The sequence below is a fragment of the Oncorhynchus nerka genome, linkage group LG4 (genome assembly GCF_034236695.1).
Source record: "Oncorhynchus nerka isolate Pitt River linkage group LG4, Oner_Uvic_2.0, whole genome shotgun sequence".
Classification (NCBI taxonomy): domain Eukaryota; kingdom Metazoa; phylum Chordata; class Actinopteri; order Salmoniformes; family Salmonidae; genus Oncorhynchus; species Oncorhynchus nerka.
The window spans coordinates 66,895,547-66,922,906 of record NC_088399.1 but is presented as its reverse complement, the minus strand read 5'-3'; the positions used below and the strand labels follow the sequence as shown (position 1 = coordinate 66,922,906).

Sequence of the window (27,360 nt, the reverse complement as noted above, 5' to 3'; positions counted from 1 at the left end):
TTGGAAACATACAAGACGAACGGGCACAGAGAGACAGGAAACACAGGGATAAATACACTGGGGAAAACAAGCGACACCTGGAGGGGGAGGAGACAATAACGAGGACAGGTGTAACTGATCAGGGTGTGACAGTACCCCTCCCCCTCTAGGGAAGCCACCTGGCGTCCTACCTGGGCGCATACCTGGTTGACCGGGGTGTCGGCGGTGGAAGTCATTGATGAGGGCTGGATCCAGGATGTCTCTAGCGGGAACCCAGCTCCTCTCCTCCTGGCCGTAACCATGTACTGGAAACCCCTGCCCTGTGGTCGAACACCCAGGAGACGTTTTACTGTATAGGACGGGTGGCCATCAATGACACGTGGGGGCCCAGGGACAGAAGAAAAAGAACAGTGAGACAAGGGCTTAATCTTAGACTCATGGAAGGTAGGGTGAATAAGGAGGGTACGGAGCAACGCAAGATGGACAGCAGTAGAACTCTGGAGATGGGAAAAGGACCAAGGGGACAGTTTGCGGGACTCTACCCGAAGTGGACAGCCATACCCTCTGCCCAATGCGGTAGTGGGAGCTGGGGTCCGGCGACGGTCCGCTTGTCAACAATACCTGGAGTTGGTTTTGAGAATAGCTGCCATGGCTCTTCTCCAGATACATCGACAGCGGCGGATAAACATCTGGGCCGAGGTTCCTCCTGCTCTTGTTCAGGGAAGAGTGGCGGCTGATACCCCATGGAGCACTCGAAAGGGGAGAGTCCCATGGCAGAACTGGGAAGAGTGTTCCAGGCATACTCCACCCAGACCAGTTGACGGCTCCAGGTAGTGGGGTTGGTTGAGACCAGGCACCTTAAGGTGTTCTCCAGGGCTTGGTTGGCTCGCTCTGACTGACCATTAGTTTGGGGATGGAATCCGGAAGACAGGCTGGCCGACGACCCAAAAAGTGTGCATAATGCCTTCCAGAACTGAGACGAGAACCCCAATCGGAGACCATGTCTACCGGGAGTCCATGGATCCAGAAGACATGATGCAGCATAAGCTGGGCCATCTCCTTGGCAGAAGGTAGTTTGGGGAGAGGGATGAAATCGGCGGCCTTGGTGAACCGGTCAACTACCGTCAGAATGACAGTGTTGCCATCAGACGGAGGGAGCCCAGTGACAAAGTCCAGCAATATATGAGACCAGGGATGATGAGAAACCGGTTGCGGCTGCAGGAAGCCAGAAAGAGCTTGGAGCCTTCTTTTGAGCACACACAGTGCATACGGTGAGGAATGCAGAGACGTCAGGGACCATTGTGGGCCACCAGAAACGTTGTCAAAGGAAGGCTAGTGTACGACGGGACCCTACATGACAGGTCGGCCTGGAGGAATGAGCCTATTCCAGGACCCGGGACCGGACTGGATTAGAGACAAACAGCCGGTTAGCTGGGATCCCTTCAGGTCCAGGTTGGGAGCATTGGGCCTCCCAGACCAGGTTCTCAATTCCTCCAATCCACAGTGGCAGCAAGGCACAAGGTAGGGAGAATGGTTTCAGAAGTCGAGGGTGTGGCAGAGGAACTGTATAGGTGGGAGAGGGCATCAGGCTTCACATTCTTGGACCCTGAAGTTGAGGCAATTGGCTGTATGGAGATATTCTAGGTTTTATGGTAAGTCCAGACCAGGAATGGCTGTTCTGCTCCTTCCAGCCAGTGCCTCCACTCTTCCAACACCATCTTCACCACCAGGAGTTCTCGGTTGCCAACATCATAGTTCCTTTCAGCAGGATTGAGACGATGGGACAGGAAGGCACAGGGATGAAGCTTCTGGTCTTGGGCAGATCGCTGGGACAGGATGGCCCCCAGTCCAACATCCGAAGCATCCAGACGCAAGGGGTCCGGATGGATGAGGATGGGTGCTGTTGTGAACTGATGCTTCAGGTCCACAAAGGCTTTGTCGACAGCTGGAGACCATTTGAACAGTACCTTGGGAGATGTGAGTGCCGAGAGGGGGGCTGCCAGGGTGCTGTAATCCCGAATGAAATGGCGGTAGAAGTTTGCAAAACTAAGAAACCATTGTAACTGCACCCTGGACGTTGGTTGACGCCAATCCACCACTGCTTTCACCTTTCTATCTGAACATTGCCCTCAGCAATGACATATCCCATTAAGGTGATAGTAGAGCAGTGGAACTCACACTTCTCGGCTTTCACAAACAGTTGGTTCTCCAGGAGGCGCTGAAGAACATGAACATGTTCTTGTGCAGATCGGGGGGGGGGAAACAGGATGTCGTCAAGGCACACAAACACAAACCGGTTTAGCATGTCCTGAAGCACATAATTGACCAAAGCCTGGAAAACAGTGTGGGCGTTGGTGAGTCCAAATGGCATGACCTGGTACCCATAATGTTCACTGGCTGTGTTGAAGGCTGTCTTCCACTCATCCCCCTTGTGTAGCCAAACCAGATAGTAGGCATTTTGAACGTCCAACTTGGAAAATATGGTGGTCCCTTGGAGAGGTTCAAATGCCGAGTAGAGGTAAGGAATAATGACAGTAATGTAATTAAGTCCCCTGTAGTCAATACACGGATGCAGGGTCTTGTCCTTCTCCACAAAGAAAAACCCAGACGGACGGCCCCAGTGTCCAGAGACTCCTATGTATGTATGTCCAGACAGAGAATACAACCGATGGTGTAGCGCCTGGGAGAATCATAAGGATGGTGAGGGGAAGGGAAGTAGCACGTGCCTTACTGAATACTTCCAGAAGGTCATGGTATTCTTTGGGGATAGCAGAGACATCCAGTCTTGCCAACATTCTGAGGAAGATGACTTGAGGAAAACTGTGCTGCTTGAAGGCAGTGGGAATGGCAAAATGGGCTCCAACCCAGGATGGAGCTTGTAGTCCAAGCAGTATTCGGATTGTGCTTTTGAAACCAGGAAAATCCCAAAACCACCGCACATACATAGAAGTAATGAGGAGGAACTGTATTGTCTCACTGTGGTTACCAGTACTATGGGTGACTTCCCCTATAGAGCGGCCATCCAGCATCCATGGGCACAGAGAGAGGCTGAGTGGGAATACCAAGCTCCAAAGCTATCTTGGCATCCTTAAGATTTTCATCATCCCCAGAGTCAATGAGCACTCGGAGAGACTTAGATTGGTCTCTCCACAGCACAAGAGCAAAAAGGGGTGTGCGGGTGATGGAAATTAGGGAACTCCCAGTCTGACTCAACATAGTACTGGTACCCACTAGAGACAGGGGTTTCCTAATAGGGCAGATAGCTATAAAGTGTCCTGCCCCTCCACAGTACAGACAATAGTTATTATTCATCCTCAGTGAGCGCTCCCAAACTGATATCCTAGTTCTTCCCAACTGCATAGGCTCAGGAGTATCCAACTCACCTGTCGTAGATTCATGAGAGAGCTCGGGTGGCTTCGACTCCGCTCGGAAGAGCTGCCTTCGTGCCATATCGGGTGCACAAGTGTGCCCTAGACCAGACCTCTCACTCTTGCGTTCCCTTAGGCGTCCTTCAATTTTAATGGTTAAAGAAATAAGGGAGTCAAAGTCCACCGGCAGTTCCTGAGCAGCTAGCTCATCCTTAACCTCGTCAGATAATCCGTGCAGAAAAGTATCGAAAAGAGACTACGGATTCCAGGCACTCTCAGCGGCAAACGTGTGAAAGTCCACTGCGTAGTCTGCCACAATACGGGAGTTTTGAAGTCGGTCAAGCAGTTTGCTGGCAGAATTTCTCCTGGATACCAGAGACTCAAAAACGTCTCACCTCTGCCGTGAATTCCTCTAAATGCCTGCAAATGGCAGATTGTTGTTCCCACACTGCCGTAGCCCAGGAGACCGTCCTTCCCGACACTAGCGTAATTATATAAAGACACTGAGGCAGCAGACTTTGTGGAAATTAATATTTGTGTCATTCTCAAAATTTTGGTCAGGACTGTACAATGCCCTTTTGGGTGAACTCCATCTTTACCTCTGTAGTCTGGTCTCCTTCACCAGCAGCAGTTACCATACCCGGTCTGCTAGGTGGTTGCTGCATAAAGTCCCCAGGACATTCACAGTATTAGGCAAGACTGCCTTCTCTTCTTCTGCACCAGACGCATGGAATAATCTGCAATCCATGCTTCATCTAGATATGTTAGTACCACTGAATTAATCTAAAATATTGATGGGAGACTCAGTTACAGAGTAGTGTAAAAAATATTTTTGGGACAGGATCATGTTGTATGTTTTAATTATGTAATGTATTGTTTATTGCTACCTTCTTGGCCAGGCAAGAAGATGAAAAAGAGACTTGGTCTTAATGGGCTTTTCCTGGCTAAATAAAGCTTACATTAAAATAAAGATTTTAAGAAGCGAAATTGTAGAAACAGGCAGGGTTTATAACTTTGTGGCTGTTGCAACTACCATTAGTGACGACCATACTTTGCGTACTGCTTGTGGCATTTAAAGTCAGACTAGGTTATTACCCCCCTAAAGATAGATAGGATCCACACGGAAAATATGCAGAAACGTTTGTTTGATGAAGACAAAGAGCGTATTTTCATCAGAATCATTTTTTTTTTATTTTTTTATTTCACCTTTATTTAACCAGGTAGGCTAGTTGAGAACAGGTTCTCATTTGCAACTGCGACCTGGCCAAGATAAAGCATAGCAGAGTGATCAGACAACACAGAGTTACACATGGAGTAAACAATTAACAAGTCAATAACACAGTAGAGAAAAAAAAGGGGGGGGTCTATATACAATGTGTGCAAAAGGCATGAGGAGGTAGGCGAATAATTACAATATTGCAGATTAACACTGGAGTGATAAATGATCAGATGATCATGTACAGGTAGAGATATTTGTGTGCAAAAGAGCAGAAAAGTAAATAAATAAAAACTGTGGGGATGAGGTAGGTGAAAATGGGTGGGCTATTTACCAATAGATTATGTACAGCTGCAGCGATCGGTTAGCTGCTCAGATAGCTGATGTTTGAAGTTGGTGAGGGAGATAAAAGTCTCCAACTTCAGCGATTTTTTGCAATCGTTCCAGTCACAGGCAGCAGAGTACTGGAACGAAAGGCGTCCGAATGAGGTGTTGGCTTTGGGGATGCTCAATGAGATACACCTGCTGGAGCGCGTGCTACGGATGGGTGTTTCCATCGTGACCAGTGAGCTGAGATAAGGCGGAGCTTTGCCTAGCATGGCCTTGTAGATGACCTGGAGCCAGTGGGTCTGGCGACGAATATGTAGCGAGGGCCAGCCGACTAGAGCATACAAGTCGCAGTGGTGGGTAGTATAAGGTGCTTTAGTGACAAAACGGATGGCACTGTGATAAACTGCATCCAGTTTGCTGAGAAGAGTGTTGGAAGCCATTTTGTAGATGACATCGCCGAAGTCGAGGATCGGTAGGATAGTCAGTTTTACTAGGGTAAGCTTGGCAGCGTGAGTGAAGGAGGCTTTGTTGCGGAATAGAAAGCCGACTCTTGATTTGATTTTCGATTGGAGATGTTTGATATGGGTCTGGAAGTGAAGTTTTACTTTTACTGAAGTCAAGATGTTTCGTAATAAACGCAAGATGGTCTATACTGAAGTCAAGATGTTTAGTACTGAAGTCAAGATGTTCTATACTGAAGTCAAGATGTTCTATACTGAAGTCAAGATGTTCTATACTGAAGTGAAGATGTTTAGTACTGAAGTCAAGATGTTTAATACTGAAGTCAAGATGTTCTATACTGAAGTGAAGATGTTTAGTACTGAAGTCAAGATGTTTAATAATGAAGTCAAGATGTTTAGTACTGAAGTCAAGCCAGACACCTAGGTACTTATAGGTGTCCACATATTCAAGGTCGGAACCATCCAGTGTGGTGATGCTAGTCGGGCAAGCGGGTGCAGGCAGCGATCGGTTGAAAAGCATGCATTTGGTTTTACTAGCGTTTAAGAGCAGTTGGAGGCCACGGAAGGAGTGTTGTATGGCATTGAAGCTCGATTGGAGGTTAGATAGCACAGTGTCCAGTGACGGGCCAAAAGTGTATAGAATGGTGTCGTCTGCGTAGAGGTGGATCAGGGAATCGCCCGCAGCAAGAGCAACATCATTGATATACACAGAGAAAAGAGTCGGCCCGAGAATTGAACCCTGTGGCACCCCCATAGAGACTGCCAGAGGACCGGACAACATGCCCTCCGATTTGACACACTGAACTCTGTCTGCAAAGTAATTGGTGAACCAGGCAAGGCAGTCATCCGAAAAGCCGAGGCTACTGAGTCTTTTATCGATGGCGGTTATGATGTCGTTTAGTACCTTGAGTGTGGCTGAGGTGCACCCGTGACCGGCTCGGAAACCAGATTGCATAGCGGAGAAGGTACGGTGGGATTCGAGATGGTCAATGACCTGTTTGTTGACTTGGCTTTCGAAGACCTTAGATAGGCAGGGCAGAATGGATATAGGTCTGTAACAGTTTGGGTCCAGGGTGTCTCCCCCTTTGAAGAGGGGGATGACTGCGGCAGCTTTCCAATCCTTGGGGATCTCAGACGATATGAGAGAGAGGTTGAACAGGCTGGTAATAGGGGTTGCGACAATGGCGGATAGTTTCAGAAATAGAGGGTCCAGATTGTCAAGCCCAGCTGATTTATACGGGTCCAGGTTTTGCAGCTCTTTCAGAACATCTGCTATCTGGATTTGGGTAAAGGAGAACCTGGAGAGGCTTGGGCGAGGAGCTGCGGGGGCCGGAGCTGTTGGCCGAGGTAAGAGTAGCCAGGCGGAAGGCATGGCCAGCCGTTGAGAAATGCTTGTTGAAGTTTTCGATAATCATGGATTTGTCGGTGGTGACTGTGTTCCCTAGCCTCAGTGCAGTGGGCAGCTGGGAGGAGGTGCTCTTGTTCTCCATGGACTTCACAGTGTCCCAGAACTTTTTGGAGTTGGAGCTACAGGATGCAAACTTCTGCCTGAAGAAGCTGGCCTTAGCGTTCCTGACTGACTGCGTGTATTGGTTCCTGACTTCCCTGAACAGTTGCATATCGCGGGGACTGTTCGATGCTATTGCAGTCCGCCACAGGATGTTTTTGTGCTGGTCGAGGGCAGTCAGGTCTGGAGTGAACCAAGGGCTGTATCTGTTCTTAGTTCTGCATTTTTTGAACGGAGCATGCTTATCTAATATGGTGAGGAAGTTACTCTTAAAGAATGACCAGGCATCCTCAACTGACGGGATGAGGTCAATGTCCTTCCAGGATACCCGGGCCAGGTCGATTAGAAAGGCCTGCTCACAGAAGTGTTTTAGGGAGCATTTGACAGTGATGAGGGGTGGTCGTTTGACTGCGGCACCGTAGCGGATACAGGCAATGAGGCAGTGGTCGCTGAGATCCTGGTTGAAGATAGCGGAGGTGTATTTGGAGGGCCAGTTGGTCAGGATGACGTCTATGAGGGTGCCCTTGCTTACAGAGTTAGGGTTGTACCTGGTGGGTTCCTTGATGATTTGTGTGAGATTGAGGGCATCTAGCTTAGATTGTAGGACTGCCGGGGTGTTAAGCCTAGGCCTACTAGTCGTGGCCATAATTCATCCTCTTGAGTGTTCACTGTAGTATTGTTAATCCATTTTGAAATGGTGCAATATATATGAGGCAATTTAGCAGTTAGGATTTGTTATCTGTAGTGGTTAAGGAAACTTGGGCATTGTTGCACATGGTTGGTGTATATACACTGAACAAAAATATAAACACAACATGTAAAGTATTGGTCCCATGTTTCATGAGCTGAAATAAAAAAATACCTTAGAAATGTTCCATAATCACAAAAACATTATTTTTCTACATATTTTTTGCACAAATGTGAACGGCCGCCTCGATTCGGTCGGAAAGCATAAAAAAATGTAGCAACATTTTTTTAAAATTTGTTCTTCCATCTCCACAGAGGAACTCTGGATCTCTGTCAGAGTGACCATCGGGTTCTTGGTCACCTCCCTGACCAAGGCCCTTCTCCCCCGATTGATCAATTTGGCCAGGCGGCCAGCTCTAGGAAGAGTCTTGGTGGTTCCAAGCTTCTTCCATTTAAGAATGATGGAGGCCACTGTGTTCTTGGGGACCTTCAATGCTGCAGAAGTCTTTTGGTACACTTCCCCAGATCTGTGCCTCGACACAATCCTGTCTCTGAGCTCTACAGACAATTCCTTCAACCTCATGGCTTGATTTTTGCTCTGACATGCACTGTCAACTGTGGGACCTTACATAGACAGGTGTGTGCCTTTTAAAAATCATGTCAAATCAATAGAATTTTCCACAGGTGGACTCCAAGTTGTAGAAAGATCAAGGATGGAAACAGGATGCACCTGTGCTCAATTTCAAGTCTCTTAGCAAAGGGTCTGAATATTTTTGTAGAATAAGATATTTCTGTTTTTTATTTGCAAACATTTCTACAAACCTGTTTTCACTTTGTCATTATGGGTATTGTGTGTAGAATAAGACTCTAACGTAACGAAATGTGGAAAAAGGGAAGGGGTCAGAATACTTTCCGAATTAACTGTATGTATATGTAGATAACTTTATTTACATTTTATGTTTTTAAGTTGTTCTTGTCTTTTACTCTTTTGTACATTTTATGTGGACCCCAGGAAGAATAGCTGCTGTATGTGCTAAACCAAAAAGACAGTGAATGTTTCTGAGTGGCCAAATTACAGTTTGACTTAAATCTGCTTGAAAATATATGGCAAGCTCTTGAAAATGGCTGCTGTCAATGATCAACAATCAATTTGACGGAGCTTGATGAATTTTGAAAATAATAATTGCCAAATGTTCCACAATCCAGGTGTGGAAAGCTCTTAGATTTTCCCTAAGAAACACAGCTGTAATCAAGATATTAGTGTTTTACTTTTCCTAAATGTTTTACAAATATTAGAATTGTTTTCCACTTTGACCATGGACTATTTTGGCAGATTTTTACAAAAACATGACAATTAAATCAATTTAAAAATAATTATATATTAAGTTGAGACATTTGTTACATTCAGCATCACTCTGTCAAAGGAAATATTGTATTCTTTCTAACAAAGATATCTACATTTCTGAATGTTGTGTATCCCTGGAAATAATCAGAATGTATGTAAACATTACAGTTTTAAAAACATGGCTTACCCACAGACAGTGGTCTCTTGGCACAACTTACCCTGGCTAAGGGGTAAGTTAAGCCACCTACAGATTTCTGTACTGATTGAAATATTACCACAATCTTTATTTACCAAACACAATTCAATAGGATAGAGAATAAGCAGAAGCATCAGCTTCCGACCTGCTCCACTACAGCCCCTTCCTGTAATCCACTATCAGCACCTTTGTCTTGCTGACGTTCAGGGAAAGATTGTTTTCCTGGCACCATACTGCCAGGTCACTGACCTTTTATAGGAGGTTTAATCATCATCGATGATCAGGCCTACTACTGTCACATCGTCAGCAAACTTCATGGTGTTGGAATCATCCGTGGCCACGCAGTCGCGGGAGAACAGGGAGTACAGGAGGAGACAAAGCTAGCACCCCTGAGGGGCCCCCATGTTGAGGGTCAGTGTGGCAGATGTGTTGTTGTCTAACCATACCACCTGGCATCGGACCGCCAGGAAATCCATGATCCAGTTGCAGAGGAAGGTGTTCAGTCCCAGGGACCTGAGCTTAGTGATGAGCTTGGAGGGCACTATGGTGTTGAACGCTGAGCTGTAGTCAAGGAACAGCATTCTCACATAGGTGTCCCTCTTGTCCAGGTGGGAGAGGGCAGTATGGAGTGCAATAGAGATTGTGTCGTCAATGGATCTGTTGGGACGGTATGCAATTTGGAGTGGGTCCAGGTTGTTTGGGATGATGGTGTTGATGTGAGCCATCACCAGCTTTATAAAGCATTTCATGGCTACATATGTGAGTGGTATGGGGCAATAGTCATTTAGACGGGTTACCTTGGCATTCTGGTGCACAGGGACTATCTATGTGAAGTAGCACACAACTTTCGGTTCGTGAGCTCTACTTTCAGAACTGTTGGCAAAAAAATATACAAAGTACAGAAGAATCTCTTTAAAACCAAAGAACAGTGGCTCGGCCGCTTGGTAAATAACTGAGGGATGAGGCTCGGCAAATGTTATACCTCTCATAGACATTTCCTCTAATGCAAGTACTTTCATCTGCTTTAAGATGAAAATAAATGTTAACTGTTTTAAACTATACATTATTTCCAAACAAAGAGTAAAACTAGCTTGTATTTTGGGTTCCCCCCATGCAAGACAGTTGTACTAAGCGCATGTGGAATTTATAAGTTATATTTTTCAATAATCAACAGCTATACTGTTCCCAGTGAGTTTTCACAGCAACTCGCTGGCAGTGACAAAACTGCACATTTTAGAGCAGCTTTTTGTCCCCAGCACAAGGTGTACCTGTGTAATATATCATGCTGTTCAGTCAGCTTCTTGATATGCCACACCTGTCAACTATCTAGGCAAATCACAAATACTAACAGGGATGAGGGAGCATGCAAAGCTAAGGACCCTGGGACTAAACACCTCCCTCTGCAACTGGATCCTGGATTTCCTGACAGGCTGCCCCTAGGTGGTAAGAGTAGGTAACAACACATCCTCCACGCTGATCCTCAACACAGGGGCCCCTCAGAGGTGCGTGCTCAGACCCCTCCTGTACTCATAACTGCATGGCCAGGCACGACTCCAACACCATCATTAAAAGTTTGCCTATGACACAACAGTGGTAGGCCTGATCACCGACAATGACGAGACAGCCTATAGGGAGGAGGTCAGAGACCTAGCCTTGTGGTGCCAGGACAACAACCTCTCCCTCAACGTGATCAAGACAAAGGAGATGATTGTGGACTACAGGAAAAAGAGGACCGAGCACGCCCCTATTCTCATCGACGGGGCTGTAGTGGAGCAGGTTGAGAGCTTCAAGTTCCTTGGTGTCCACATCACCAACAAACTAACATGGTCCAAGCACACCAAGACAGTCGTGAAGAGGGCACGACAAAACCTATTCCCCCTCAGGAGACTGAAAAGATTTGGCATGGGTCCTCAGATCCTCAAAAGGTTCTACAGCTGCAACATCGAGAGCATACTGACTGGTTGCATCACTGCCTGGTAAGGCAACTGCTTGGCCTCCGACCGCAAGGCACTACAGAGGGTGTGTACGGCCCAGTACATCACTGGGGCCAAGCTTCCTGCCATCCAGGACCTCTACACCTGGTATCAGAGGAAGGCCCTAAGAATTGGCCCTAAAAATCTGCTACTTCACGGCAAGCTGTACTGCAGCGCAAAGTCTAGGTCCAAGAGGCTTATAAACAGTTTCTACCCCCAAGCCATAAGACTCCTGAACATCTAATCGAATGGCTACCCAGACTATTTGCACTCCCCCCCCCCCCCCTTTTTACGTCGCTGCAACACCTTGTTGTTATCATCTATGCATAGTCACTTTAATGACTCTACCTCTATACACATATTACCTCAACCAACCGGTGCCCCCACACATTTACTCTGTACAGATACCCCCCTGTGTATAGTCTCGCTATTGTTATTTTACTGCCACTCTTTAATTACTTATTCGTACTCATATTTTTTTTAAACTGTATTGTTGGTTAGGAGCTCTTAAGTTAACATTTCACTGTATTCAGAGCATGTGACTAAAATTAGATTTGAAAAATGAGATTTTGACGTCGACAAATTTGTGCACAAAATTTGAGAGATGCTTTTTGTGCTTATGGAACATTCTTGGCCTCATATTTCAGCTCAAGGAACCAACGCTTTAGATGTTGCATTGATATTTTTGTTCAGTATATTTAAGATGGATAAAATGCCTGAAGTAATTCTGGATTGATGTGCATGGCTGTTCAGGTGAGGTCCTCATTCACTGACACAAATATGTCAAGGAAAGAAATTAGATATCACACAAGTGTTAGTTTTTATGATAACATATTATTCATTTATAGTTCAAATATTGTAGAAGCTAAGCATATGATATATTTCTCCTTATATTTGAAGGGTTTGCTCCAACATATATTACACAATTTATTATGAAACACATGACATGAAAGAAGTTCCATGTCTTAACAATGGTTCCATTATAACGTTCAGAAATAGATATCAATTATGCATACAAATCATAATGAAGATGCAGAATGATTTAATGATCAACACCAAAACCGATTGTCACATACAGGACGACTTTGGCTTGGGCTTGAGACTGTCATCTCTCACTAGACAGACTGGTTGCTTCTGGTAACGTACCAATAATCCAGTTTTAACACGTGTGTAGATGTTCCAGGGTCACATGGGACAGAAAGGATGAGTTGGAAATGGGAAGCACGTCACGTGTAACATCACGATCTGCTTCTAAACATGGGCAGAATTCCTGCCTGTATTTTAAACCCTGACTTCCCAAAATAGATAAAAGACTTGTCTATCTGAAGAGGATCTTGCCCTAAACACATTTCCCCTTTCGAAACGTCAGAGAGAAGCCGACATTCTCCCCAGACCTTCTGCCGTTACCTAGCTTACGTTGCCTGACGATTGCCCCTGAATGTATTTCTGCTGCTCTGTCGATTGCTACATACATTCTACATTCAGTCTGAAACTCTTATATCAAAAATCGTTTCTGTGACTTCAAAATGAGCGGCATTGTACAAAAACTCATCAGCGATTGGTTTTCTAACAAATCCAACCAATCAGAGTATCAAAGTTGATATCGTCATCATGCAGACCCATCGGTATCTGGGATGAATCAGAACAGTCAGAATGTGTTTGGGTTCTAGAAATCATTGAGGAGGGAGGCAAATCCAGATTCATAGAGGAGAAGAAACATCAGTTGGCCAGAGTGATGTAGAAGGGTAGCCAGGCAATAGCTTAAGATGCTCCATGGTTTAGGATATCCGAGACTATGTCATCTCAGGTTTTGTTGAATGTGAAATTTCATATTACAACAATGATATTCTTTCCCTGCACTGTCTCTGTGAATAGGTTGGGTAATACAAGCCGTTCAAACTAAAACTTCCACGCCCTAAACAAACAAACATGCTCTCTTTGCCAAGCAGGTATAACAACATTTCTTAATAGCCAAGAAGGAGCTGATTTAAACCATTAGACAAGTTGAGTCAGCTATTCTTCTCAGAGAGCATGTAGAAGTTCAGAAGTGATACATGTTGCTGGTTAGAAACAAGTTGCACTAAATCATTTGTTTTTAATTCAACTATTGTATTGACCACTTCGGAGCATAGTGCCCAGCTAAAGGGCACAGTCTTTAAAAGCAACTACACCATTATTAAACCCGGGTTATTATACTGATAACAATAACAACATTTCATTTGTAGAGTGCATTTCCCAAGCTCAATTAACATAATGTAGGGGGAAATAAACAACTAAAAACAGCATCAATACATCAAAAAGTAGAAACAAAGATCACAATGCATTAAAAAAAATGACCTACTAATGAAAAAGGTAGACTTTAAGCAATCAAACATTAGTTATTTTTTGAATGAGGTAATTGAAGCTGCCTCCTTGACATGTACCGCTAGAGCAAGATCACTTTGAGTCAAAATACAGGCCGAGATCAACATACAGGCCGAGAGCAACATACAGGCCGAGATCAACATACAGGCCGAGATCAACATACAGGCCGAGATCAACATACAGGCCGAGATCAACATACAGGCCGAGAGCAACATACAGGCCGAGATCAACATACAGGCCGAGATCAACATACAGGCCGAGATCAACATACAGGCCGAGATCAACAATCAGACTTAAAAAAAAAAAAACAGTACGTCTAAAATGTAAGCCTATTCAACATTAAACAATTAAAAACAGTCATAGGAGAACCCTTTGAAGAAACCTTTTTGGTTCCATGTAGAACCCTTTCCACAGAGGGTTATACCTGTAACCAAAAAAGGGTTCTGTCTGTAACCTAAAAGGATTCTACCTGGAACCAAAAAGGGTCCTATTTGGAACCAAAAAGGTTTATCCTATGGGGAGAGCCGAAGAACCCTTCTAGATCCCTTTTTTATAAGAGTGTATAGGTGCAATTGATAAGGTCTCTGGGCCCGCTGGGGATGTGGAGTTCAGAACCATGAAATGGTTCAGAATGGGAACACTTTGCCTTCCAGATGCTAGGGCTGCTGAATCAAGTGCACCTACCACCTACCAGCACGAAACGAATACAAAAAAAGGAACGCTTTATCGTTGTTCTTTTTATAGAAATGTTTGGTGATCAACTAGAAATGCTACACCAGTCCATACAGATCAGCCGGTTGGTGACCCCTAAGCTAGAGCTTTCCAGTGCTGAGGGGCTGTTTTCACTTTGTCATTGTGGGGTATTGTGTTTAGATTGGTGAGGTAAAAAAAATATTTAATCAATGTTAGAATAAGGCTGTAACATAACAAAATGAGTAAAAAGTCGATGGATCTGAATACTTTCTGAATGCACTGTTGTCAGAGATATGTGTATAGGTGGCAGGGAAGTCAGGCGCAGGAGAGTCAAACGGAGTGTAAAATGGAGTCTTTCAAAAAATGTCCAAGTAACATGCTCCATAACACTAAATAGAAAAATGAATATAAACAAATATGAGTACGAAGACCTGTCGCGCACCTATACAAATAAACACTACACTGACAATAAACAATCTCTGACAAAGACATGAGGGGAAACAGAGGGTTAAATACACAACAGGTAATGAATGGGATTGAAAACAGGTGTGTGTGAAGACAAGACAAAACCAATGGAAAATGAAAAATGGATCAATGATGGCTAGAAGACCGGTGACGTCGAACGCCGAGCACCGCCCGAACAAGGAGAGGCAACAACTTCGGCAGAAGTCGTGACAACTGTACTTGCTCCCAGATGGTATACTTATCCATAGATTTGGACTGAACTGTAATTTTTCTGCTGACACAAATATATACAAGGACAAATAGGGACTGTAACAAATAACTGGCAGACTGTCTAGATGCAATCAAGAGGTGGATGCAGTTGAACTTCCTGAAACTTAATTGCAGCAAAACATGTCTTGGCATATTGGCTCTAAGAGTGCATAGAGCTGGCTGAGGACATTCTCCCTTTCTCTGGATGATGACACCATCATGACAAACACGGAAACAAACACCCACAAACCAACAGTGAAACCCAGGCGACCTAAATATGGTTCTCAATCAGGGACAACAATAAACAGCCTCCTCTGATTTGAGAAGCATATCAGGCCAAACACAGAAATATAAAAAACATAGAAACACAAACATAGACTACCCACCCCAACTCACGCCCTGACCATACTAAATGAAGACAAAACAAAGGTCAGAACGTGACACAACTGCTCACTCTACACACTTGTGCTGATAAATGCTTAAAAAACATATTTAACTGATGGGATACACAAGCAAAATTCCAAATGGAATGGTTGATTGAAGTAGGGAAATATGTGTTTCAACAATGAGCTGCAGTTTTGGAATGATTGGGTAATTTTCCACTAAGGCCACTTTGCGGTTGTCACTAGTTACCATAGACAGTAAGTAAATTTCGAAATATTATACAAAGTCATGAATTTAAAAGGTTTGTCATAATGTTAACAGTGTAGTTAAAGTTAGTGTTAAGGGTTAGGTTTATAATCAGATTCTAAGAAGCAAAATTGTAGAAAGAGGCATTACCCCTCTAAAGATAGACAGGATCCACATGGATAATATGCAAAAACATTTGTTTGATAAAGACAAAGAGAGCATTTTCATCACAATCAATAAGCCTAGGCCTGCACACAAAACAAAATTCGTGGCCATAATTCACCCCCTTGAGTGTTCACTGAAGTACTGTCCATTTGGGACAATTTAATCCATTTAGAAAATTCCAAGGAACATACATAATAAACTAAATCTAAGACATGTATATCAAAAGGAGATTTTGGTTTGTAACCCTGAAAAATGTCTTTCAACTTGCCAAATAGACCTTGTTTCAAATGATCACTCTGAGAATAACTGTTTAAGAAGCGAGATGTGAATCACTTCACACTATTCTGTTCTATTATATTCCCTTATGTTACATCATGTTTTTACTATAAAATAGGTGTCTTGACTGTGATAAGGGCTCTGGAAATATGAGCGTCTTGTCTGCTAAACTAACAAAACAAGGCTTTGCCATTGCACAGCCATAAGCTTCTACAAGCAAACGACACACTGCTGAGGTTAATACCTTTTTGTTCCAGGATATAACCAGTTGATATTGCAGTTTCAATAAATCAATCTTCAATGGCACTTGTTTTTTCATTGAAGCAATATATAGTACCAGTCAAACGTTTGGACACACCTACTCATTCAAGGGTTTCTCTCTATTTTCTACACTGTAGATTAATAGTGAAGACATCAAAACTATGAAATAACACATATGGGATCATGCATCAAGTATCCACCCTTTGCCTTGATGACAGCTTTGCACACTCTTGGCATTCTCTCAACCAGCTTCACCTGGATTGCTTTTGCAACAGTCTTGAAGGAGTTCCCACATATGCTGAGCACTTGTTGACTGCTTTTCATTCACTCTGCCGTCCAGCTCAACCATTTTTTAATTGGGTTGAGGTCAGGTGATTGTGGAGGCCAGGTCATCTGACGCATAACTCCATCACTCTCCTTCTTGGTCAAATAGCCCTTACACAGCTGATACGTTCCTATTCATTCCCGCTATGCCTGTAGAATAGGAAATTAAATTAATTGTTATGATTACTGGATGAAGTTAAACACCATTCAGACCAGCCTTCCTGATTAAACTTTCGTAAACTAAATTACTCCATTGTCACTTAAATCAGGCATTCGGTTTAGGAGGGCAATAGACCACAATTGGCACCGCATTTTCAGTAGTAGTAATCCATTTATAAACGAAGCATTCAAATGAGGCTGGGTTCTCTATTGGAATTCCCTTTACTTGCAATTTTGATCAACAGATCATTGCTATCCCAACTTCTCGGTGGCCAGTGCTGGTTTAATAATTTGGTTGTTGCAAAGTCTCTGTCAAGCACAGCAAATAATACATTTGATCAACAATGAAATCAGCCAAATGGGGAGATTGATATATTAGCAGAGGGTCATCTGCAGTTTTATGTACTCTGTTTGTGATCAGTATTTGCTGGGGTTGCGTATGCTGACTGTTTGCCAAGGTCCCTGACCAAATAGATGAAAGCAGAGTAGACTGAGCATTTGTTAGATTGGTGAGGGGCCCTGTATAGCTTCTTCTGATTGGATGAGGCTCCTGCTGCAAGAGTGGACGGCTGCAGGTGGTCGGAGTGGCTGACCATGCTCCATTCTCTCAGGGGAGTTTCTGGGTCAGCAGACAGCCTGTGCATAGGTCAACCTGCCTGGTTGTGGCTACTTTTGCAGGTTTGGGGCTGCCATGGAGGGCAGAAGTGGCCCAGTATCCAGTCTCTGCATAGGGCCTCTGGGTCTGTGAACGGTTTGGGTGTAGCTCAGTCTACCTGGATGCAGTTCTTGGGAGGGAATAAATGGAGGGTGGTGTTGGGGGCGGTGTTTCTGGCTGTTCTCCAGCCTCTGTTAGGATCCTGTAGATACGGGTCTGGAGGAGCGTCTGGATTGTCTCAGGGAGTTGGAAGCTTCTCAGATCAAAAAGGCAAAAGCTAAAAGTAAAAATGTTAAAAGCAAAGGGCAACGGTAAACCTATTCCAGCACTCTTTATAAATACAGGCCCTGTTTTGTTTTTTAAGAATGTATCTCTCACACGATGGTGGTCACTTTCCGTCATATAATGTCAAGTGATTTAAGCATCTGAAAAATCTTCCTTGAGTCATTCTTGAGATAGGTGTGTGAGTGGGATTGAGGACTGTGAAACAGACTTGGTACTCACTTCAGGCCACAGAGCAAACAATATTTTACTTAAAACATTGTAATAATTATAATAATATTGAAATAAATCAATACAATATACAGTACATTTACAAGTTCATTCCACATGGCTCAAAAGTTAGGTAAATTAAAGGAAATATTAATCTTTTTGATTTGTTACATAATGTTTGGTCATCTCTGAGCAATGCATGTTATATCGATTCCCAGGTTAATTTCATGTTTTCATGTGTATCTGAGCTCTTGTCGTTCACTCAGGCAGAAAATACAGGCGGTATGACGCAAAATGCATCATATGATACAAAGCGCATCATACCGGCTATTTTTCTGTATTTTGAAAGTTGTTTATCTTGCAAAGTTGATCACAGACATGCAAAACATTTTGGGACTGTATCAAGTGTGGACTAATGAATCAAATACCAAAATATAGTTTTTGAGTGGATTTGTCCTTTAAGTGCAGTGAAGCAAATGTATTGCTATATCAAATGTTGTAACATATTTTGAAAAAAAAACAATTGGCTGAAAACCAACAATGTTATTATATTCACACACAGATTCACCTGTCAATATTTTGTCCCACCCGTTTCTCAGATTGTCCCTCCCAAAAGATTTGTACATCACCTGCACGGCATGACAAAATTAGTGGCGTCAGAACACCTAACTAGTTTTCACCTGACCAGTTTTCTTACCAAATTAGTATCAAAGGAAAAAACAAAGATGGTATTAACCTAAAGACCTCCCACATAGATTTACCTGCCCATTTTTTGTTCCTCCCTTATTTTATATTATCTCTTGTGCTTCCCAAAATATTTTAGTTACAGGCAAGACAAGAACTTTGGAATCAGATCAGCTCTGAAGTGATTTAACTAGTAACTACAGATACATTGGCATGACCGTATGCATTATGAAAAGTTAGATTTCCAAAAAAAACATTTAGAACAGAACTAGATAGATGATGAGCTTTTAGAATAGAGGCATATTGTGATTGTTTTTGTCATAGGCAAATTCCTTCCTCAATTGATATTTGGTGAATTTAAAGGAATAAGGAGGCTGGCAGTGGTATTTGTTGTAGGTAAGTAAACATATTTTTTTTACAGTATATAAATGGAACTTGGCGGTAACAGTTTACTTACATGTTTTTTAAAAGCATATCAAATTATAATTTCATCTTGCAAAAAATACAACGCTAATGTGGATTTGACTATATTATTTTATGTATTATGTGCTATATTTTAAAAACCCTCCACTTTGATGAACTACACCTATTACTGTCACAAAATAAGTATAGAATTCAGAGTGAATTTCTGGGCACTTGCAGACCAATTGAAAACATAAAATTACTTTAGCTCTTTTATAAAGTAACACGATTGAAGTGATGCAAAATTAGGCTGATTTCTCACACAACATTTTTAACACAAATGTTGATTTTACTGTGAAATTTCACCAGGATGTAAAGTGCCCTCGGAAAATATTCAGACCCGTTGACTTCTTACACATTTTGTTAAGTTACAGCCTTATTCTAAAATGGATTAAATATGTATTTTTTTCTACAAACACAATCTACGAACAACACCCCATAATGACACAGCGAAAACAGGTTTTTAGATTTGTTTTATTTATTTAAAACGGAAATACCTTATTTACATAAGTATTCAGCCCCTTTGCAATGAGACTCGAAATTGAGCTCAGGTGCATCCTGTTTCTATAATGTCTGCAGTATTGAAGGTCCCCAAGAGCACAGTGGCCTCCATCATTCTTAAATACAAGATATTTGAAACCTCCAAGACTCTTCCTAGAGCAATTGGGGGAGAAGGGCCTTGGTCAGGGAGGTGCCCAAGAACCCGATGGTCACTCTGACAGAGCTCTAGAGTTCCTATGTGGAGATGGGAGAACCTTCCAGCAGGACAACCACCTCTGCAGCACTCCACCAATAAGGCCTTTATGGTAGAGTTACCAGACAGAAGCCACTCCTCAGTAAAAGGCACATGACATCCCACTTGGAGTTTGCCAAAAGGAACCTATAGATTCTTAGAACATGAGATACAAGATTCTCTGATCTGATGAAACCAATATTGAACTCCTTGGCCTGAATGTCAAACAGCACGTCTAGAGGAAACTTGGCACAATCACTACGGTGAAGGACGATGGTGGCAGCATCATGCTGTGGGGATGTTTTTCAGCGACAGGGACTGGGAGACTAGTTAGGATCGAGGCAAAGATGAACGGAGCTAAGTACAGAGAGAACCTTGATGAAAACTTGCTCCAGAGTGCTCAGGACTTCAGACAGGGGCAAATGTTCACCTTCCACCAGGACAACGACCCTAAGCACACAGCCAAGACAATGCAGCAGTGGCTTCGTGAAAAGTCTCTGAATGTCCTTGAGTGGCCCAGCTAGAGCCCAAAATGTAACCCGATAGAACATCTCTGGAAAGACCTGAAAATAGCTGTGCAGCAACGCTCTCTTCCAAGCTGACAGAGCTTGAGAGGATCTGCAGAGAATAATGAGAGAAACTCCCTAAATACAGGTGTGCCAATCTTATGGCCCAGCTAGAGCCCAAGAAGACTAAATTCTGTAATCACTTCTGGGCTGCTTCTGCAAAGTACTGAGTAAAGGGTCTGAATACTTATGTAAATGTAATATTTCTGTAAATCATAAATCAGCAACAACAACAAAAAACAACAAAAAAAATCTGTTTTTGCTTTGTCATTATGGGATATTGTGTGTAGATTGATGAGGGGGAAAGACACAATTGAATACATTTTAGTATAAGGCTGTAGCAAAATGATGAAAAGTTCAAATGGTCTGAATACTTTCCAAAGGCCCTGTTCATGTTTACAGCAGTTATAGTCGGTGTTGTGAAATAATTCACACCCTAGCAAAGTTTTCATTTCATTCTACAAAAGCTACTCTACAAAGAAGTATCGGAAATGTTTTAACTGAGATGTCTTGATTGCATTCACACCCCTTGATATGTCATACCATATTTAAGTCTAGATTCTATTCAAATCAAATCAAAGTTTATTTGTCACGTGCGCCGAATACAACAGGTGTAGTAGATCTTACAGTGAAATGCTTATTTACAGGCTCTAACCAATAGTGCAAAAAAGGTATTACCGCTGAAGTTCTGAGCTGTAGCACGATTGGAATTTAAAGACAATGTTCCCATGTTTGCAGGATGCATTAACGGTGAACTCTGCATACGCTAAATTGAAAGTCACCTTTCTAGCATTTAGTCACCTTTCTAGCACCTTTCTAGCATTTAATCTAGCATTTAGTTCAAGTGCAAATGTTTCCTTACCAGGTTACACATTTAGTTGAATGCAGTCTGTCACAGTAGTGGTTAAAGGATAAGTAAAAACATTTACAACCAAAACTCTATTTGGTTGTTTTTTGGTGAATTAACGTTTTTGAGAAACTTACCTCAAACAGAAAATCACTTCCTTATCCTGGTTGCGTAGTATGGGGACCTGAAAAAACATGAACAATGGCTCCAAAAACACCTAAATATGTCCTTTTAGAGACAGCTCTCAGTATAGTGATGCAGGTCTTTAGATGTTGTACACTTGAAATTGTGTCATTCCGAACTTGATCTGCAATGTCATATTCCCTTTTGCGCAACATGTGCCATTTCCCCTATCCAGCTGTTCCATTCTCTGTGCAGCCTGCTGCAACAGATAACTGCCAAAATTAAGAAAACACCATAACAAAGTGTCTTAAAAGGGCGTGGGCCACCTCGAGCCGCCAGAAAAACTTAAATGCGCTTGGCATAGATTCTACCAGTGTCTGGAACTTCCTGTGTAGAAGCACACCATGCTTTCAATATACTTTCTATCTCTCATGTGTTTCCTTTATTTTGGCAGTTACCTGTAGAATGGACAGAGAAGTATTGCTCCAGTCGCAATAAAATGTCATATAACATTGCAGATAAAGTTCAGAATAACCTGCATCACTATACTGAGAGATTTGCAGTTTAAAAGTATGCATTTGGTTGTTTTTGGAGCCTTTGTTTATGTTTTTTGGGGTCCCCATATTACACAAGGATGAGGAAGTAATTTACTGTTTGGGTTAAGTTTTCTCAAAAATGTGAAATTACTAAACACATATCTTGCCCCTTCTATAACATTCCATTTACATAAACAACTAATTTGTTTATATATTTTTTTTAATATGACCGACCTGTCAATCTAATTTATATGTTTCTTTCTATTCAGAAAACAACTGCACGAACGGAGTTCAGAATGAAGACTGAGAAACTGACAGCTACTTTTTTCACCATGGGTATGTAGTACACTGAATTTCCTTCTTTGTTCGTTTTTACATAACACATTTTGCAACTCAAACCTGTATAGATACTCATGATGTGTTGTCACAGATTAATTTAAATAATCCCAACATGTACAATTAAATAGGCAGGAAGGTGATAAAATAGTCCATATCCCTTTGGGTAAAGCATATGATTGTCCAAGAACATAGATACAAAATCCAAATAAAAACTTTATAAAATAATTTAATTGATAAATATTTCATGGAGACAGTTTTGCGTGTTTCCTAGTCTACTGTAACAACCCAATTAAATACATTTCCAAAATCTTTAAATATTAAATGGAAAATTGACTTAAGTGGAGGAGGTAAATATTATCATACTGCTGAATGTCATTTCCTTACATTGCTGTATGGAAAAATGTGCCATCATGTAAACAAACAAACAAAAAATGTGTGTGCTAATCTTAATAAAGTGTAAGTAATGCTCAGTAACACTTTACTGTAGGTGTCCTTATGTATGCATTCATAAAGCATTTAAAACAGCTATGTTTAAGCAATAAGGCCAAAGGAGGTTTGGTATATGGCCAATATACCCCGCTTAGTGCTGGATACAGCCCTTAGCCGTGGTATATTGGTCATATATCACAAACCCCCAAGGTGCCTAATTTCTATTATAAACTGGTTACCAATGTAATTAGAGTAGTAAAAATGAATGTTTTGTCATACCCATAGTATACAGACTGATATACCACGGCTGTCAGCCAACCAGCATTGAGGGCTCAAACCACCCAGTTAATAAAACACATTATAACATTAGTCATACCCTGACATACGTAGTTTTAAATAGTTATGTGTAATGGAATAAGATGTTGCAAAAATAGTTACAATGTGTGTTATAGATGACTGTTCATCCTGTTGTCATATGCTCTAATGTCAACTGTTAATAATAACTGCTTTAACACTGTCTCCATGAAAAATGTCATATGCTACAGTATATAAGTCTAAATACCAGCTGTTATAACAAGGTGTTATGTCACTTGCCAACCTCTGTGTCACATTATTACATTGAATGGAATGATGTGTGTCATTCAAAACCATGCCATATGCCATTATAAATTGTGCACAGACAGACACCTTATTAATTTGAGGTGTTATAAAGCAGCTATGAATGTGCTTGTACCACAAGATGAGTTGAGAATCACAAAACATGACCATTTAAAGGACATCAAAGAAACATGGGAAAAAGGGAGCACATATGTATTTAGAATGTTTTATTTAGACAACGAGACAATTCACTTCTTTGAGTTGTACAAACCGGACCATGTCCAGGTATAAACCCAAAAAGTATCCCGCTTTCAATGACGTTCAGCTTATAAAGGCTTCATAAAGCCTTCATAATACCTTCATAAGCACTACATAAATGTGTTACAAAACATCTATAATCGTATGTCATGCTTTATAAAGGGTTAAATGGGGCATAACTGTGTGACAATCACTCATGTCAAATGTGACATATCCCACTATGTTGAATATGATATAAACATGTGCTTTGTAGTGTCTTAACACTTAGTACTTATTTATGTAATAAGAAAGACTCGGAATACAAGCAATTGAACTGGAGCTTCACATTTTCTCAAACTAGTTAGTACCAGAATAACATAGAACAATACTGCGCATGACCAAGGGTGCTCCATCCTTAAAGGGGACATCAGTAATTAACAGAACATAACATTCCTTCTCTTATACAATCAGAGTTACTTTTACCAAACCACAACTGAAACATTTCCCAGAACTTCTTGTAGTTATTTTGCATCTTTTAATTTGAACTTGAACAGTTCGTTTTTGTTTGTTTGTTTATAAGTCTAGTCTGTCTGGTGGACGGTGCCTTCGTTCTGGGTAGCGCCTCGGATTGTCTGGAGGCTCCTGAACATCCTCAGTGTGTGCTTGTTCCATTATAGCGTCTGCTATAGCAGCACCTTCATCAACACGTTCCCTTCTTTCAGCCTGGGGTCTCTCTACTGCCCCACCGTCCTCTACAGTTCCCTGTGTGTCACTCTCAGGAGCTCTCTGTGCCTGTTCTCTCTCTCTTGTTGTGCTGTTTTCCGTGGAATGCATTTGGTTAATGTGACGCCGCCACATTATGTCTGGGCTCACTTGAACCTGGTAAGTTCTGGGTCCCGTTTGTGTGTGTACGGTCCCTCTTGTCCATTTCCCTCCTCTTCTGTAGTCTCGCACCATCACTTCCTGTCCTGTTTGGAGATGGCGCTCCCGGCCACCGGAGAGCATCTTGGCTTGTTTGTTCAGCACTTCATTACGCCTGTTTGGCTTCATGATGTCCAGCTGTGTGCGGAGAGGCCTCCCGAACATCAGTGCGGCTGGGCTTTCATTTGTCGTGGCATGTGGGGTGTTTCGGTAGGAGGCCAGGAACTTGGCCAGTTTTGTTTGCAAAGTCCCTTCGTCTCGTTTTGCTGCACGGAGTCCTTGCTTTAGGGTTTGCACAAAGCGTTCTGCCAGCCCATTGGTGGCAGGGTGGTACGGAGCTGAGGTTGAGTGTTTGATTCCATTTACTGACATGAATCTTGTAAACTCGTCACTTACAAAAGCTTGCGCGTTGTCACTTACCAGCTGCAGTGGCAAACCGAAGCGTGCAAACGTTGTTCTGAGACACTCTATCGTCTGAGCTGAGGTGGAGGAGTCAGTGCAAAACACCTCTGGCCATTTGGAATGGGCATCAACTATAACCAGAAACATGTGCTTTTCAAAGGGACCAGCGTAGTCCACATGAATTCTCTGCCATGGCTCTGCGGGCCATTCCCATGGGTGGACTGGGACAGGAGCAGGCATGTGAAGGGTTTCAAACATCCACTACAGTTCTTTGCCATATTTTCTATCTGTTGGTCCAGACCTGGCCACCAGAAGTGGCTCCTCGCGAGCAGCTTCATTTTGACAATTCCAACATGACCTTCATGTAGTTGCTGCAAGACTAGATGTTGGCATTTCTGGGGTATCATGACTCTCATTCCCCACATCAAACATCCTTGGTACGTTGTAATTTCGTTTCTCCGCTGGAAATACGGAGTCAGCTCCTTTCTGCCAGTAGCTGGCCATCCTGACATGGTGTAGGTGTACACTTTTGACAAGGTCACATCTTTCCTTGTCTCCTGTTTGATATCTGTGCTTGTGACTGGTAGTGCCTCAAGCTGAGCGGTATGGAACATGTCCACTGCATCCACCCTCCTTTGTCTTTCTCTTGTACACGGCAGTCTGGATAATCCATCTGCATTTGTGTGGAGGGATGACGGCTTAAACTCAATGTCATACATATGACTGGCAAGGAACAGGGCATATCGCTGTAACCTGGCTGCTGTCATTGTCGGAATGCCTTTCTTTGGACTGAAAATGGAAAGCAACGGCTGGTGATCTGTAACCAGTGTGAAACGCTTGCCATATAGGTATGCGTGGAATTTCTTGACGCCCCACACTAGTGCCAGTGCTTCTTTGTCGATTTGTGAGTAGTTTTTCTCTGCATCATTCAATGTTCGTGACGCGAATGCAACTGGCCTCTCTGACCCATCTTTCAGTGTGTGTGAAAGGACGGCCCCTAATCCATAAGGGGACGCATCACAAGCCAACTTCACTGGCATTTCAGGGTCGTAATGCATCAGGACCTGTTCAGATGTTATGAGCCGTTTTGCCTCCAGAAATGCATTTTCACACTGCTCTGTCCACCGCCATGTCCTATTCTTTTCCAGGAGCTGATTTAGAGGCTGGAGTACTGCTGAAAGGTTTGGGAGGAATCTTCTGTAGTAATTGATCAGTCCCGTGAAAGATCTCACTTCTGTGATATTTTGTGGTCGTGGTGCCTGTACCACTGCCTCGATTTTGTCCTGTGTTTTGTGCAATCCATTGCAGTCAATCTCATATCCACAGAAGACAATCTTGTCTTTGAAGAACTCACACTTCTTTAAGTTTGCCTGTAGACCATACTCTTTCAGTCTTTTCAGGACCTCTTCCAGGTTAGCCAGGTGCTCTTTGTCGGTGCGTCCTGTTATGATCATGTCATCCAGGATACACTGGGTTCCTGGGATTCCTTGCAAAATCTGGTCAATAGTTCGTTGCCAAATGGCTGGGGCTGATGCAATGCCAAAAACCAGGCGGTTATACCTGTATAGACCTTTGTGTGTGTTTATTGTCAGGTACTGTTTGGAACTCTCTTCAACCGGTAGCTGCAGGTAAGCCTGTTTCAGATCGATTTTACTGAAGTGTTTCCCACCAGCTAGTGCAGCAAAGATGTCATCCAGACGTGGTAGGGGGTATTGGTCCACATGCAACATTGGATTCACAGTTACCTTGAAGTCCCCACACATTCTAACAGACCCGTCTTTCTTCACAATAGGAACTATGGGTGTGGCCCATTCGCTTCTGTCCACTTTCGTCAGGATCCCTGTATCCTGCAAGCGATCGATTTCCGCTTCCACCTTTGGTCTCAGGGAGTATGGAACAGATCTGGCTTTGCAGAATTTTGGGGTTGCATCATCTCTTAGTACAAGTTTTGCTGTGAAGCCTTTTACTGTTCCCATCTGATCACTGAAAACTGTGTTGTATTTCTTCCGCAAGTGTTCCAGTGTTTGGTCTGTGCCTTTCTCTTTGGACTGGAACGTGTGGAGCATTTTCAAGTCACACCAATTCAGCTTTATTTTTGAAAGCCATTCCCTGCCAAATAATGGGGGCCAGTTCCAGGCACCACATACAGCTGTAACTGCTGTGTTTGCCCCCCATAATGCACTCTGACTTGCAACACCCCCATTGGGCTCAATCTCTCTCCTGAGTATGTCTTCAGCAACACATTTGTGTTCTTCAGCTTGATAGCCTTAAAATGCTCATTGTAGACAGTAGTGGAAATTATAGACACTGCAGATCCTGTGTCCAGCTCCATTTTGAGGGGTTTGCCTTCGATATCTGGTGTCACCCATATTATGCTACTGCTGGGAGAAGTCACTGTGTTTAACTCCATTGTACCAATTAATCGTTCATCTGAATCACTGCCACTGTTCTCTGCTAGTGCATTCACAGACCCTTTAATTTTCTCAGTTTTCCTGTTGTGACTGAATTTTGCTTTGCATGCTCTTTGAATGTGCCCCCTTCTACTGCATTTGTGACAAATTTCGTCTTTGAAACGGCAATCCTCTGCTCTGTGACCATCTCTGTCACACCTGTTGCATTTTTCGGCAACACGGGGGCGCTGTCGACTGCGTGAAAACTTGTGCAGGGAAATTTGTGACAGGTCAGTACT

General features: G+C 42.9%; 1 long non-coding RNA gene across 1 annotated transcript; it reads right to left on the bottom strand.

Moving 5' to 3' along the window:
• Positions 1-11,876: 11,876 nt before the first annotated feature.
• Positions 11,877-21,439, bottom strand: LOC135571454 (uncharacterized). Its single transcript, XR_010463828.1, has 2 exons — positions 21,225-21,439; positions 11,877-16,639 (listed from the first exon to the last, which is right to left on the bottom strand). It is a non-coding gene; the product is annotated as an uncharacterized LOC135571454 (long non-coding RNA).
• Positions 21,440-27,360: the final 5,921 nt, after the last annotated feature.